Source organism: Macadamia integrifolia, chromosome 12 (assembly GCF_013358625.1).
Source record: "Macadamia integrifolia cultivar HAES 741 chromosome 12, SCU_Mint_v3, whole genome shotgun sequence".
NCBI lineage: Eukaryota > Viridiplantae > Streptophyta > Magnoliopsida > Proteales > Proteaceae > Macadamia > Macadamia integrifolia.
In genome coordinates, this window is record NC_056568.1 from 18,544,902 (window position 1) to 18,558,895 (window position 13,994).

A 13,994-nucleotide genomic window follows, 5' to 3' on the forward strand; every position below is an offset into this window, starting at 1 on the left:
TTAAAGAGTTGGTTTAATATCCAAACCAAATGTGAAGTACACACTGTACCTAGATATTCCTTCCCACTACGGAAAAAAAAATCCAACAAGAGGCAACCCACAGAACTTAAAGAAACTCAAATTGCATATGCATTTCAAGATAGAACATCATCCCATGGCAACTCGTAAGAAACCTAATGAGGTAATTTACCAACATCCATCAACCTAGAGAGTCACAACAAGCATTATGAATAAGAAAATAGGACAAGAACAAAAGCTGGTAGTGTCAGTCTGTAGGAAAATAAGTTGTGCTCCAACAACTCATTCTTCTAGCAACCAATGCCATGGGGATGAGAGTACCTCCTGGGCATGGTTCAAGATCTCGCTGAGATCTCTTTTTTTTAGATTAGCGAGACGAGATCACAGGAGAGATTGAAAAATGAAAAGATCTCGCCAAGATCTCACTAAATCTCGCCAAATCTCGTCGGATCTCACCTTGCTACTTTTTGAAGAAAAAACACTAAGGGCACGAATTTTGGTGCTTTTGCTTGAGGATCTCCATTTCTACACTTATTGAAGCTTAAAGAGTAGAGAATAATACTCCTCATCCACATTTGGAGTTACTTTTCTTCTCAAGAACCATTTTAGATAAAAAAAAATCTTCTCAAACCCATTTTTTCATCGAAACATCATCAGTAGCCTATATTATGTCGTTCCAAATTTTCAAATGTATGCTAATGTGACTCATCAGTCATCAATGTTAATTGTTAATCAATTAAGTAATTATTTATGATGTCTTTTAAATTCTTAAGATTATGGGGTGTCATGTGTTGGCTGTGGAATGTGGATTGTGGAATAGAGCATACTAGCCTAGGGTCCGAAGAGCCGAAGACTACTTACATAGGGTATGAAATCAAAGTACCATTTTAAGTTTGATTTTTAAAAAACTGATGTTTTCATTGAGTTTAGAAGTCCTAAAATAGGGTAAATACCTAGTTTCAGATACTACAAAGACCATATGACCACCAAGACCAACCACCGAGTCGACTGCGAAAAAATACATGATCTCGGCTAGATCTCTCTTCTTTGGATTAGCAAGATGGGGGGTGAGAATGAGATCTTAAACCATGTTCCTAGGAGATCCCAAGCAGCCTAGGCTCACTTGTAACCGAAGCATGATGAAAGAGAAATGAAATGGACAAGGGACTGGTGGTGGTAACACTGTTCTGCCTCTTTTGTTCTTCACTCAATCTTCACAGCCTCCAATCTCCTTCCAACAAGTCTTCTGATTAATGAGAGAAATCCATTAGGTCTCCTAGTTGTATCTTCTTAGATGGTACAACCTCTATTGGACCCCTTTACCCTTCTAGGGTACCATAAGAGCCACAAAGAATGAGAGAGCTGCTGGTCGACTCTCAAACCTTCTTGGCTCTGATACGCCGATACCAAGTTGAAAGTAAGCAAGGATCAAGGTATGAAAAAAGAAAAGAAAAGAAAAGAAAACAGGTAAGAGGAAGAGAGAAGAAGATGAGAGAAGGAGAGAAGGGAAGAAGAAAGATGAGTGCAATGGGGAGAGAAGTGATGTCTCTCCCCTATATTGATTTACTAACTTAAGATATTAGAAATTACATACATCTCCCTAGGGAGGTAAAGGGTAAAAACATAAAAACACAATACAAGATAACAAATAAAATAATAATCCAGTACCCAAAGTACCCTTACTACATAAACTCTCAACACTTATTCTCTTGTATAACATATAAGATAGATATAACTTCTTTGTTGTTAACCATTTATTCAAAAAAAAAAAAAAAAAAGCTCAGGCAAGCTGCAATTGGAAATGGGCATGTGCTGGGTAATGCAAGAATATGTGGCCGATGGTGGTGGAAGAGCGAATGTGATAAAAGGTAAGAAAACCATGGAACTTAGTTCCCATTGCTGTCTTGTAGAGTTGTAGTGCAGAACCAACTTAACTTTCAAAACCATTCTGAACACAACTTGACTCTAACACACACTTTAAAGCTGAAATAAAGATCCTAAAGCAAACTCTACCAAACTAAAATGGGAAGGTACAAAATAAATCCATATATTACCTCTAGTTAAATAACTAAACTAAAATATGCTACTGAACCCAAAAAAACCAATTGGACCCGGTTCATCTCCATCCAGATTTCCAAATAGGTTGAGGCTGATCCATGGAAGCACTCCTACATCAGCCGTGTTGTTACCGCCTCAATTTTTTTCCCTCCAATGCCTAGGGTTGCCTAGAGGCCATGACAACTATGGCAGTAATATGAGAATCCTAATGTGTGAACAGAAAATAAAATCTGATCTTTAAAAAAAAAACCAACTTGAAGTAGGACCCTTAGAAATTAGCACAAAATTCAAATTCTGAAACTGCGGGTGTGTTCAGAATGTAATCCAATTGCCAAACATGTAATCTAATCTGAAATCCTATATGTAAAATACTAAAATCTAAAGAACTGAAATTTCCAGCAGGTAGGGTATGCGCAAGAATATAAGAGAAACAAGAAATTGCTGGCCTGATTTGATAGTGGATAAGATGAAGAAGAATTCTAGAGAAGTAGAATGATATGGAGTGATGACTCCATTCACTCCATCCCTAATGATATCATATCCAAAGTTGTCTCATATTTTTCTGAGCTCTTTCAGCCTCTCCCTTTTCCCTCTCAGCCCCCCATCTATCCTGGAATGCTCAACAAATTCATCCTTGACCATATTCTCCCCTCTGATCCCGAAATTCTGGCTGCTATCTACTCCCACAAAGCCAACAAAGCTCCTAGGCCTAATGCTTCAACATGCTTCCTCTCCCTACTGGGAGATTATTAGCCTAGACCTCATCCATGCCATCCACAGCTTTTTCTTTAATCCCAATCAAATCAAAGGGATTAATCACACATTCCTCTACCTCATCCCCAAGGAAGAAGGTGCTTCCTCCATACATGATTTCAGACCCATCGTCCTCTGCAATCTCCTTACAAGCTTATCGCCAAAATTTTGGCCAATCATCTTCATTTGGTTATTGACTCCTTAGAAAGCGCAAACCAGTCGGCCTTTATCGTTGGAAGAAGCATTGCTGACAACATTATCTTGTGCCACGACATTGTTAGAGTGTTCGATCGGAAAGCTCATTCCACCGCCGCGCTCTTTTTAAGATTGATATCCACAAAGCCTTCAACTCCATCAAATGGCACTTCATTTCCAAAGTCCAGCTCCAAATGTCTTTCCCTCCCTCTTTCGTCCACTGGATCCATTCCTGCATCTCTCCCTGCTTCTCTGTTCTTGTCAATGAAAGCCCAGCAAGCTTGGTTGATATCAGACAAGGCTGCCCCCTCTCCCCTTTCTCCTATCTTTGGGCCTTAAAGTGCATTCCAAATCTATTTAATCCTTCACTGACCTGCACCTTAGCTCCCCCATCCCAAAATGTAAATCCATCCTCCTCATCCATCTTGCCTTTGCCAATGACCTCATATCTTCTCCAAGGCTGATCCTCTTTCCATCAACAACAAACTCAGCCTTATCCCAACTTAATGGAGTCGGCTACATGGATCTATACAAAACACAATAGAGAAAAGGGGGGGGGAACGGAGAATAGGGGAGGCAAGAGGAAAAAAGATCAGTATATTGGTGAGAAGAAGAGGAAAGATGCCTAGCCCACAAGGCTGATCCTCTTTCCATCACAACCATCGTATCATCCCTCCTCTTTGAAGGCCTCTCGGGCCTCCATATCAACCTCCTTAAATCCCGCATCTTCCTATTTGGTGTCCCTAATGCTTCCAAAGCCCGCCTCCTTGAGCTTATCGGCTTTTTGTTGGGCCCTTCCAGTCAAGTGCCTTGGGCTGCCCACCATTTTACCCCACGTTGGAACTCATGTAGAAAAGACTTCAACTTCAGAAAGGCAAACTTCTCTCTTATGCCAATTGGTTAGAGCTCTTTAGATCTGTGCTCCACTCTATGTACCTTTACTGGTCAGGAATTTTTTTCCTTCCTCATTCCACAATAAAAGCTATAGAATCCCTTCTTAGCTCCTTCCTTTGGAAAGAAGTGGACTCTAAAAAATTTATCCACCCTCTTAGATGGGCTTTGGTCTGCCTGCCCAAATCTGAAGGAGGTCTAGGTCTCAGAAGAATCAAAGAAGTGAACTCTACGAGCATCCTCAAGCTCATCTGGAAGATAGTCTTCAAACACAGCAGTATCTGGGTATCTTGGGTTTACTCATACCTCCTTATATCTAATGCCATGTGGTCTGTTTCCACTCCCTCTGACGCCTTTTGGGTCTGGTGCAAGATTCTTAGCTACAGGCACTCTGCTCTTGGGTCCATTTCCTCCCACATTGGTGATGGTACCAAAACTTCCTTATAGCTTAACTCTTGCCACCCCTCAAGCGTTCTTCTCTCCCTTGTTAATCGCAGAGCCATTCACTCCTCCAGATTAGGCAGAAATGCCACTATTGACTCCATAATTTCAAACGGTATCTAGTCCCCCCTCCCTCTCCCCCCATCCCAGTTAGCTGACATCTAGGCTACCCTACCTCTCAAATTCCCCTTGGGCACCATGGAATCGAGGATAAAATCCTTTGGCTCCCCTCTTCCATAGGCAAGTTTTCTCTCTACCTGAAAATTTTTCAAATTCAAAGGTCCGCCTATTTCTTGGAACAAGGTTGTCCGGTTCAAAGCCCAAATTCCCCGCCATAGTTTCACTACTTGGAGAGCCCTCTAACTACCTCCCACCAAGTCTTTTCTCATCTAACAGCATATCCATCTTATCTTTGTTGGAATGGTATTGAAGATGTTGACCATCTCTTTTTCTCTTGCCTCTTCTCCTCCGTTATCTGGAAGAGGGAAGTTGTTAGCCTGCTAATAGACAAGCTCTTCTTTTATGCAGAGAGTGGATCTAAATTTAAAATACTTTTAATGGATCTTCCAATTGTGCTGCTACGGGAAAGCTTGTCTTTTGTGCCTCCATCAGCCACATCTGGATGGAGCGGAATCTTCTTCGATGGACGGCCAAATCTAAATCTTTTGACAAGATTTGAGATGCCATTTATTTTGATGTTAGCTCTAAACTTGCTTCCCTTCCCCATCATAGTATTAAGGACTCTTTTAATTGTCACCTGGGATCTTCCTTCTACCATCATTCTTCCCCCTCCCCCCCCCCTTAAGGGCTTTCCCTCCCCACTAGTGCTAGATTTGTTCCCGCCATGGGTTTGTGATTTTTTTTTCTCCCCTTCCCTTTGGGTTTCTCCCTTTCTTTTGATGTAGATAAGTCACTTAATGGGCTTATTTATTGAAAACAACGTCTTGGTTTGGGTTATGTAGGTGTTAGGCCTTTGATCCAATGGGTTTACTTTGTAATAGGCCACTTTAATAGGCCTAAAATATAGGTAGAAAGTAGGAAAATGAGATTTACTTCATCAGTTTAGTAAGAGTCTTGTTTTGAGTCTATTTTCTTTGTTATTTCAGATTTCCAGTCAGTTTAGGTTTCTCAATTAGTTAAGGATTGGGTTAGGCCTTTCCTCTTTAGTGTTTTGAGTCTGTTTTGAGTCTTCTATATAAGTTTGTAAAGGGCTATAGCATTGTACACGAATTCATAAATGAAATTGCAGCTTTGTGCTCCCAAAATTCTAAGAAGGAATTCTTCAACAGCTGAGATAGCTGTGGATGAGAGCCCCAGGCTGAGATAGCCATCCCACTATCACACCCAAGTCTATCACATCTCAATCTTTCTTCTTTTCTTATTTATTCTTTCATCATCTTATTCATCCAACAAGTGAGTATTGTTCTTCAAGTTTTCCTTGAAACTCTTCTAGAAGGTTGGATGCCACACGTTTTTTTTTTTTTTTAATTAAGCAATTCCGCCATCCGATCGAACTCAAATTTTGACCAGGCATTCAAGAATAATAATTTGGAGATTGATTCAAATTTGGCCCCTTTCTGATGGCTTGATCTTGAGATATTTGCAAAATACCAATTATTCTCTTCCCTTCTCAAGATCCAGAAATTGTTACTATTTTGTGTTCAATAGTTATTGCGTTGCTTTTGTTTGTTGATTCAAGTTAATTCTTGAAATCAGAGACTGTTTGCACTTTATTACCCTACTTTTAGAACCCTAATTTTGGTCTAAAAATTACTGTTTTACCCCTCACGGTTATTGTTTTGTTTTTCTGACTATATTCAGATCATGAAGCCCTAAAATACTTACGCTCACAAAGGTCCATTAGCAATCAGCATGCCAAGTGAATTTCATATCCTCAAGTATTTGTGTTTGTTCTCAAGTATAAGGCTGGAAAAGAAAACCAAGTGGCTTATGCACTTAGTCGGAAGATGGTTATGATGAATACCTTTACCACACAAAGCACAGAACTTGACTACATCAAGGAAGAGTACATACATGATGCTGATTTTGCCAAAGTATATGAAAATTTACAGCAAGGTGATCGATATGACAAATATTCACTCCATGATGGTTATCTATTCTTGGGATCATGTCTTTGCATTCCGAACACCTCGTTAAGGCAGCTCTTGGTTCGTGAATTACATGGTGGAGGAATGGGTGGACATTTTGGCAAGGACAAGACACATGCAATGGTGGCTGATTTGTACTATTGGCCTCACTTACAGAGAGATGTTCAGCATGTTATTCAACAATACCATACTTGTCAACTTTTTTTTTGGATAATTCAAATAATTAATACCCAAAAGGGGAGAAAGAAAATACAAGGGGGAAAAAAGGTGGGGGGAGGCCTTAGCCAACAAGGAAAAGCCAACCACAAGAGAACAAGAAAATTACATCAAAACAACAAATAGAACAACAAACTACCAAACCAAGAACAAAGGATAACAAAAGAAAATGGGAGGGGGGAGATCAAGCGAGGGGGGGAATAAGGTTCGAGGGAAGGTTCCGAGAGGTAGTGATGTGACTATTTCGGATGGAACTAGGGATAGGCTAGATTGGAGGGAGCGGATTTTGGAGGTAACATCATAGAAGACGACAGTCCAAATCTTGTTCGGGGAGTAGGAATTGGATGACCATCTTCAAATGTTGTGCTCCATCCAAAGGTGGTTAATGGTAGTAGAGAAGGCTAGCTTTCCTATGGTATCACAGATGGTGGAGCCCCCAAAAGTAATGTCAATCCAGATCGATTCTCTATCAAGGGGGAGAATGGATCTACGAGAGGGCCAGCACATAGAGAGGACTTTCTTCCAAACCAAGGATGAGAAGGGACAAGAGAAAAAAAGGTGGGAAGAGTCCTCCAGATCATAAGGGCAGAGGTAGCAAGAGGGGCTGACGGGGATATGAAGGTTGATGAGGAAAGGCTGGGTAGGGAGACAATTAGAGAGGCATCTCTAGACCATGAAACTATGGTGAGGAATGTGGCCTTTGAACCAGACAAGATTTCTCCAAGAGACAAGAGGCCCGGAGGATCTGACGAAGGACCAAGTAGAGGCAGAAGAAAAGATCCCATTGGAAGAGGGCAGCCAGGTACATTTGTCTTCCCTTCCTCGATGCCCAATGGGGAGGGGGGAAGGGCAGACCAGAGGTCCGCAAGAGGGGGGGAAGACAAGGGAGGAGACCAACCCAGGGGGGAAAGAAAGAGGAAACAGGGGCAGTCAAGGGAAACCCCGAGGAATAGATCATCCTAGGAGTGACCAAGGAGGAAAGAATGCCAGAAGGGTGCCATGGGTCAAGCCACAGAGAGGTTGTTTGGCCATTACCGATAGAGAAGGAGATGGCAGTAAGTGCCAGAGGCCTAAGGATGAGGATTTTCCTCCAAATCCAGGAGGCATCCAAAGGGGTGGGGGCAGTCTAAAGAGAGTGAGTGGATAGCAGAAAGGACTGAAGCCAATCAACCCAGATACTCCTCTGCTTAGACACAATTTTCCAGATAAGCTTGAGGATACCTACTGAGTTAACTTCCTTGATATTCCTAATACCCAGACCACCCTCATATTTGGGAAGGCAGACCCTGTCCCAACTAATGGGATGGAGAAAGTTGGAGGAGTCCGATCCTTTCCAAAGGAAGGAGCAAAGAAGCCTTTCATTGCTCTTGATGGTAGATGAGGGAGGACGAAGATACTAGACCAATAGAGGTACATGGACTGGAGGACCGACCTAATGAGGGTGAGACGACCAGCGTAGGAGAAAAGCTTGGTTTTCCAAAGTTGGAGCCTTTTTCTCAAAAGGTCAAGCAAGGGGGAACAGTGGTGAGCCAAGAGGCGAGAGGAGATGAGAGGAAGGCCAAGATACTTGACAGGAAGGGAGCCGCGGGAGAAACCAGTGATATTAAGGAGGAGTTCTTGGGTCTCTTCGGAGACCCCCGAGAGGAAAATATTAGACTTGAAAAGATTGATACTAAGACCCAAGAGAGATTCGGAGTGAAGCTTGGGTTTTGGAAGGGCAATTTGAGCGCTACACCTCCCTATCCAAGAACCTGATCAACCAACCCTTTTGGGGTTTTGCTGGTCAGCAGACTCGACCGGAAACTAGTCCCCATCTGCTGTCTGGATCTTCTGCTACTGCCTCCTCCTCTAGTTTCCTAATTTGGTTACTTAGGAGCCAAGCATTCTCACATCTTTCAATCCAGCCATCCACTTCCATAGATATTTGGGGGTTTTATTCCCCATCACTGGACCTTCATTCGATCCAAATATCAGCCCCATCTGAGGCCTCCACCTCCATCGGCAGGTCACCCCTCCCACAACCCTATTTTGGATTTTGATCTCAAAACTGAATTCCAGATTCTTGTGCCATTTGATCTGGTTTATTGGAGCTTTAAGGGACAACACTAGGGGGTTACTGATTCTCAATTATCCTTACATTATCCTTTGGCAGGCTGATTGACTCCCCCTCCCCCCGGGCTCTTTTTCTTCCCCTTGTCTATTTTCTTTCTCCTGGTAATGAATTATTCATTCATCCCAAAAAACAAATATCATTCCTTGACTCACCAAAATTCGAGGTCAAGTTTTTTTCAAGTCGGAAATATCTGATGTAGATTAAAAGAGCTTCCAGCACAAATATTCACGCTGGAACAAGCCCAAATCCTAGTCTAATTGGTTAAATAAGCATCCAAATGGATTAGGTTAAGATAAGTGTACCACAATAGGGGGGTGTCCCTATAATGGCTACATATTTGGTTATTATTTCTTTGGTTTATTTCCTTCATAGTTAGATTAGATTAGATCACTTCTTTCCTAATTAGAGTAGGTTTTTATTTTCTGGTTTCATGGTTGACAAGGAGTTACTTTCCTTGTTTAATATATATGTGCAGTAAGGAGGGGAGACTGCTACACACGATTCTGCTGTTATTGGCAGTCTCATCCTCTTCTTCTCCCTCAATGTCTTTCTCTTCTCCCTTACTGATTAGTGGTCTTGGTTTGTCACATAGTATGAAAGCTATAACCAGTATGTGTTTTGAGAGTTGTTTTAAGGATCTTGGTTCGTGGTGAAACTCTAGCTCATAAAAGAAGAAGAACTAGGGTTTCAACGAAAATTTTGTATAAAGATCATACCTGCTACTTCTGCTGATAGAATTTCTGGTATTGTTGAGTACTTCGACCAGTGATTCTTCTGGAATCAATTTTCTGGTAAGAATCAGGAATCGATTTTGGGGTTCTTATCACCTAAAGAACTGAAGTTGCTGTAATTTTTCTGAATATGGTTATCGATTGCTGAAGGCATTTGCTGTTTCTGAAATCCCTATGTTTGGGTATGATTTTTACAGTTTTTCTGCTGCTGGTTCTCCCATCCTTGCTGCAGTACATATCGTCCAAGTTGAAGAGAGAACTTCTCAGATTTGGGGATCTCATGGTCATGCTCAAGGGGTCTGTTGGTTGTGAACCTTCTCCTAAAACTTATATCAGTTTGATGCTATCGATTCTGTGGTGGCTGCTATTTGCTATCGATTTGTTGTCATTGGCTGCAGGTTCGAAGTAGATTGAAAGGCCTTATCTGCCAATGTCAACTTTGTCACAAGCTTCTCTTCCTCTACTGTTGGCTGTAGTGAGGAACAAGACTTCCTCTTTGTACCTAGTCCTTGATGGAGGGCCGGTTAGGGAAGAAATCAGGGCAACAGGGGGAAAGGGGGAAGCACACACTCACATAGAGCTCAAAAACCAGTACTCCATTCAACTTTTCAAATCTTTTATACTTGTCCATCGGTTACAGCCAATTTATAGAAAAGAAAGACAGGAAAAAGGAAACCCAACTGAAATAGGAAACTACTCTAAATAGAAAACAAGTAAACTGACTCTTAACTCCCAACTCCTATGTTTCCTACTTTGAAAATAAAAGACTTAAAATAAATAAACAACAAACTACTACTTCCAACAAGGACCAAAACCCTGGGTTGGCTGGTTATTCTTGGCTCTTGGCTTCCAAAGCCGATCATGTGGTCCAACCAGTCAAGTGTTTTTGAATCAACTCTCCTCTGAAAATAACTCAATTCCGTCAAGCTTGAAAAAGGACCAAGAGAGCTGTACAAGTCAACTTGCCTGAGGAGAAATGTACCAGTTGCCCGCTTGAGTTTGAGATGTGGAAGATCTTTCGCAGGAAGAAATTTCATCTCAAGTCTAGCATGCTGAAAGGAGTATGTATTCTCATAACATCTCATAACTACAGTGCTTGGCTTTCTTATCATACAACCATGGATGTCCCAGAAGAATGTAGCAGACTTTTAGATGGAGGACATTACACTGCACCTGATCAATCAGTCCACTAATGGAATACGTGAGCAAACATCTTTCATTAATCTTGAGATTATTGTTGTTCATCCACGCAACCTTGTAGGGATTTGGATGAGGCATACAAGTTTGCGAATAGCGTCATCAATGACAATGTTGGTGCAACTGCTAGGGTCAATCACCATAGTACTCAAGTTATTATTCCATCAGACCCTGGTTTGAAAGATATTATTGCAGCACCAATCATCTTTTTCGGGAACCTTCTGTGTGGTCAAGATTGGACGGATAATATATCACTTCTGATGCTCACCATCACTTTTACTGTCATCAACGTTCCTATTTTTCTAATTTCTCTTCTAGTACAACCATAACCTTATTCCAACTAAATGGGGTCAGCTATATGGATCCAATAGAAGCAAATAGTAACAGAAGAAAAGGCAGTACAAGGTAGTAAAGAAAAATGAAAAGGTAAAACACAAAGTTAAAGTAGCATCTCAGGAACATTCCCCTAAAAGGGGTCGGATACACAGGTCCCTGTCCTCCAGACAGCTCTATCTACAATCATATTTGGGTTGAGCCCAAGCTTTTGCATGTTTTTTCTTACCACTTCTCCTATAGTCAGTTTAGGTCTGGCCTTTCCTCTCTTAGCACCTTGTATTTGAATCTGGTCACTCCTCCTTACTAATGCATCCATGGGTCTCCATTGGATATGTCCATACCACCTTACACAGATCTCGCGGAGCTTGTCCTGGATTGGTGTGACCCCCAAATTGGATCTGGTACAATCATTTCTTACTCAATCTCTCCTTATCTTACCACACAACCCCCTCAGCATCCTCATCTCTGCTACACCCCAGCGTGTCTACAATACTCTTTTTAACTACCCACCATACCACCCCATAAGTCATAGTTGGTTTTATCATCGTCCTATAAAATTTTCCCTCAGGTTTAATAGGCATGCGTTTATCACACAAAACTCCCATTGCACCTCTCCACTTCATCCAACCTACCATAATTCTATGGGAACCATCATCCTCTATGTCCCCCTCATTGCTCTTCTAGTACATAAAGTATGAAATGGTTATTGACGATGTAAGTTACCAACTAGTTAAGGCACTGAGCAAATCAATACCCATACCCCTTGCACATGAAGCATTGAATAGCTTCCTTTGGAAATACCAAGTTCCTATTATATCCATGCCGAGGTAGAGAATATGGATGGGTAGGCTATGAAGATGCCATGTCAGAATCAGGCCAAGGAGGAGAATATGGTCAGCTAAGCTGTGAAGATGCCACAGATGAAGCACCAACCGTCGATTATATGGTCGATTCAAACTTTCTTCAACATGATATGTTACATGAACAACATCTTCCACTGTAAGTAGTCAACTAGATGCAGGGGCAGTACTAATCTGAGGGTGCAAAACATTGCAAAACTATGCCACCAACACTTCTTTATCCTACTCAAAATCAGACCTAATGGCAAAATAATAGAACATGGGAACAAACTCTTCAAGTGTCAGATTTTCCTGTTTCAACTATGCAAACCTAATGTGTATGTGTTACTTGTAGTCAGGAGGCAAAAATCTCTTGTTCATGGTTTCATCCATTTCAACCCAAGTAGTGACTAACCCAATGCCTCAGGTTCGATTTTGTCCTTGTTGCTTGACCCACCAGGCTCGGGCCGTGCTTTTTAGTTTAACCTCTACAAATAAGACCTTTCTGGCCTCACTTAACCCTTACCATCTGAAAAATGTCTCTATGTAACCCTTACCATCTGAAAAATGTCTTCATGCTATGAATCCAATCAAGATATAGTTTTAAATTGTTATCCTCGTAAAAGTTGGGACATAAGAAAAGTGAAATACAAAACAACTACTAAAGCCCCACCTAATCCTCTATCTCACCTCCTACCCATATTTTATGCATATTAAAGTCGCCCACTACAATGAAATCCCCTTGGAACAAAGGCCCAACACATATATAACCCAGCCCAAGGCTTATTTTCCCCGAAAAATGAGCACAGTTCGATGATTTATCAATCAATTCCTCCGCTGTTGAAAAATTAAACCAAGTCTTTCAGTTTTGACTTTTGCGGGGACATAGCATCACCACCACATAATCAAGTTTCATTCTAAAATAAAGCCTTCACTCGAACAAGAAGTAATGTCAGCAACTCTCAAATCCTTCTCGTCTAAGAAGTGAAGGGGTATCAAAAACTCAATAAGCTCTTCAATAGTGGAAACAACATGTTGAACTTCTATGGCTTCAAGTTGATTTGCCTTTGATTCTTTCTCAGCCACAACCTCATCTTTTGACCAATGATACAACATATCATTTATAAACACCACTTCTTCCTTTGTTGGATCAGCAACCACATACCCTTCCACCGTAGAATTTTTCTGTGTGTTGACCTTCTTCCTTCCAAGGGACATCAGAAGTCTCGTCTCTAGAAGCTATAACAGTGGCCCTTTGGTGTTGCTTACTAACAACCCATCTCAATGAACTGGTTGATAATGGCCTTTAGCCTCCCAGTAGAACCTACAGCTCTTATACCAAGTAATGTAGATTAAAACCACAAAAAATAAATAAATAAAATAATCCAGCTAGAGGGGAACAAACCAAAAAAATTGAGTGAAACAAAGGCTTTGTTTGGTAACATTCCCATGGAACATTTCTCATGTTCATTTGTTCCACTGGGACAAAAAAAAAGAAACCAAAGAACCGAATCGTTTGGCACACTGGTTCATTTTATTGTTCTTTGAGAATGAACCGGCATTTGGGAACAGTTCTGAAGAAACAAAATGAAATTTGTCAACTGTTTTCAGTACACATATGAAAGAATTCAAAACTGAAAGAATCTGACCTCTCTCGTCTCTCATCTCCCCACTCACCCACACCCCTGCCCCACTCCCGCCCTCCGCAACTCCCACACCACCCTCTGCAATGACATCACACATTGCATTGACACAGACAGAGAAAGAAAAGAGGCATGAAAAAGGGAAGGCCTTCCAAGAAACATCTCCAAACAAACCTTAAAATGGACAATCTATGAACCCTACAGAAAATAGAGACCAAGGTTGAAGAAGACCAGGAAGAAATTGCAGTCTCATCCTCCAAAGCCAAATCCACCACAGCAGCCACAGTTGTAACTCTTCCATTGTCAACAGCTTCAATCTCTCTCACTCCCAACCATCCTCCACATAGTTGTCATGGCATCTAGGCGAACCAAGGCAGTGGAGGGGTGTCTAGGTGCTTAGGCAACAGGGCACCCACCAAGGCCTCACTAGGCACCCTAGGCGTGTATGAGTGATT

The 13,994-nt window shown here is 41.5% G+C and overlaps 1 protein-coding gene across 3 annotated transcripts in view; it reads right to left on the reverse strand.

Moving 5' to 3' along the window:
* The window catches only part of LOC122058080, a 49,678-nt gene that overhangs the window by 15,902 nt on the left and 19,782 nt on the right, over window positions 1-13,994 (reverse strand). The window lies entirely within an intron of this gene.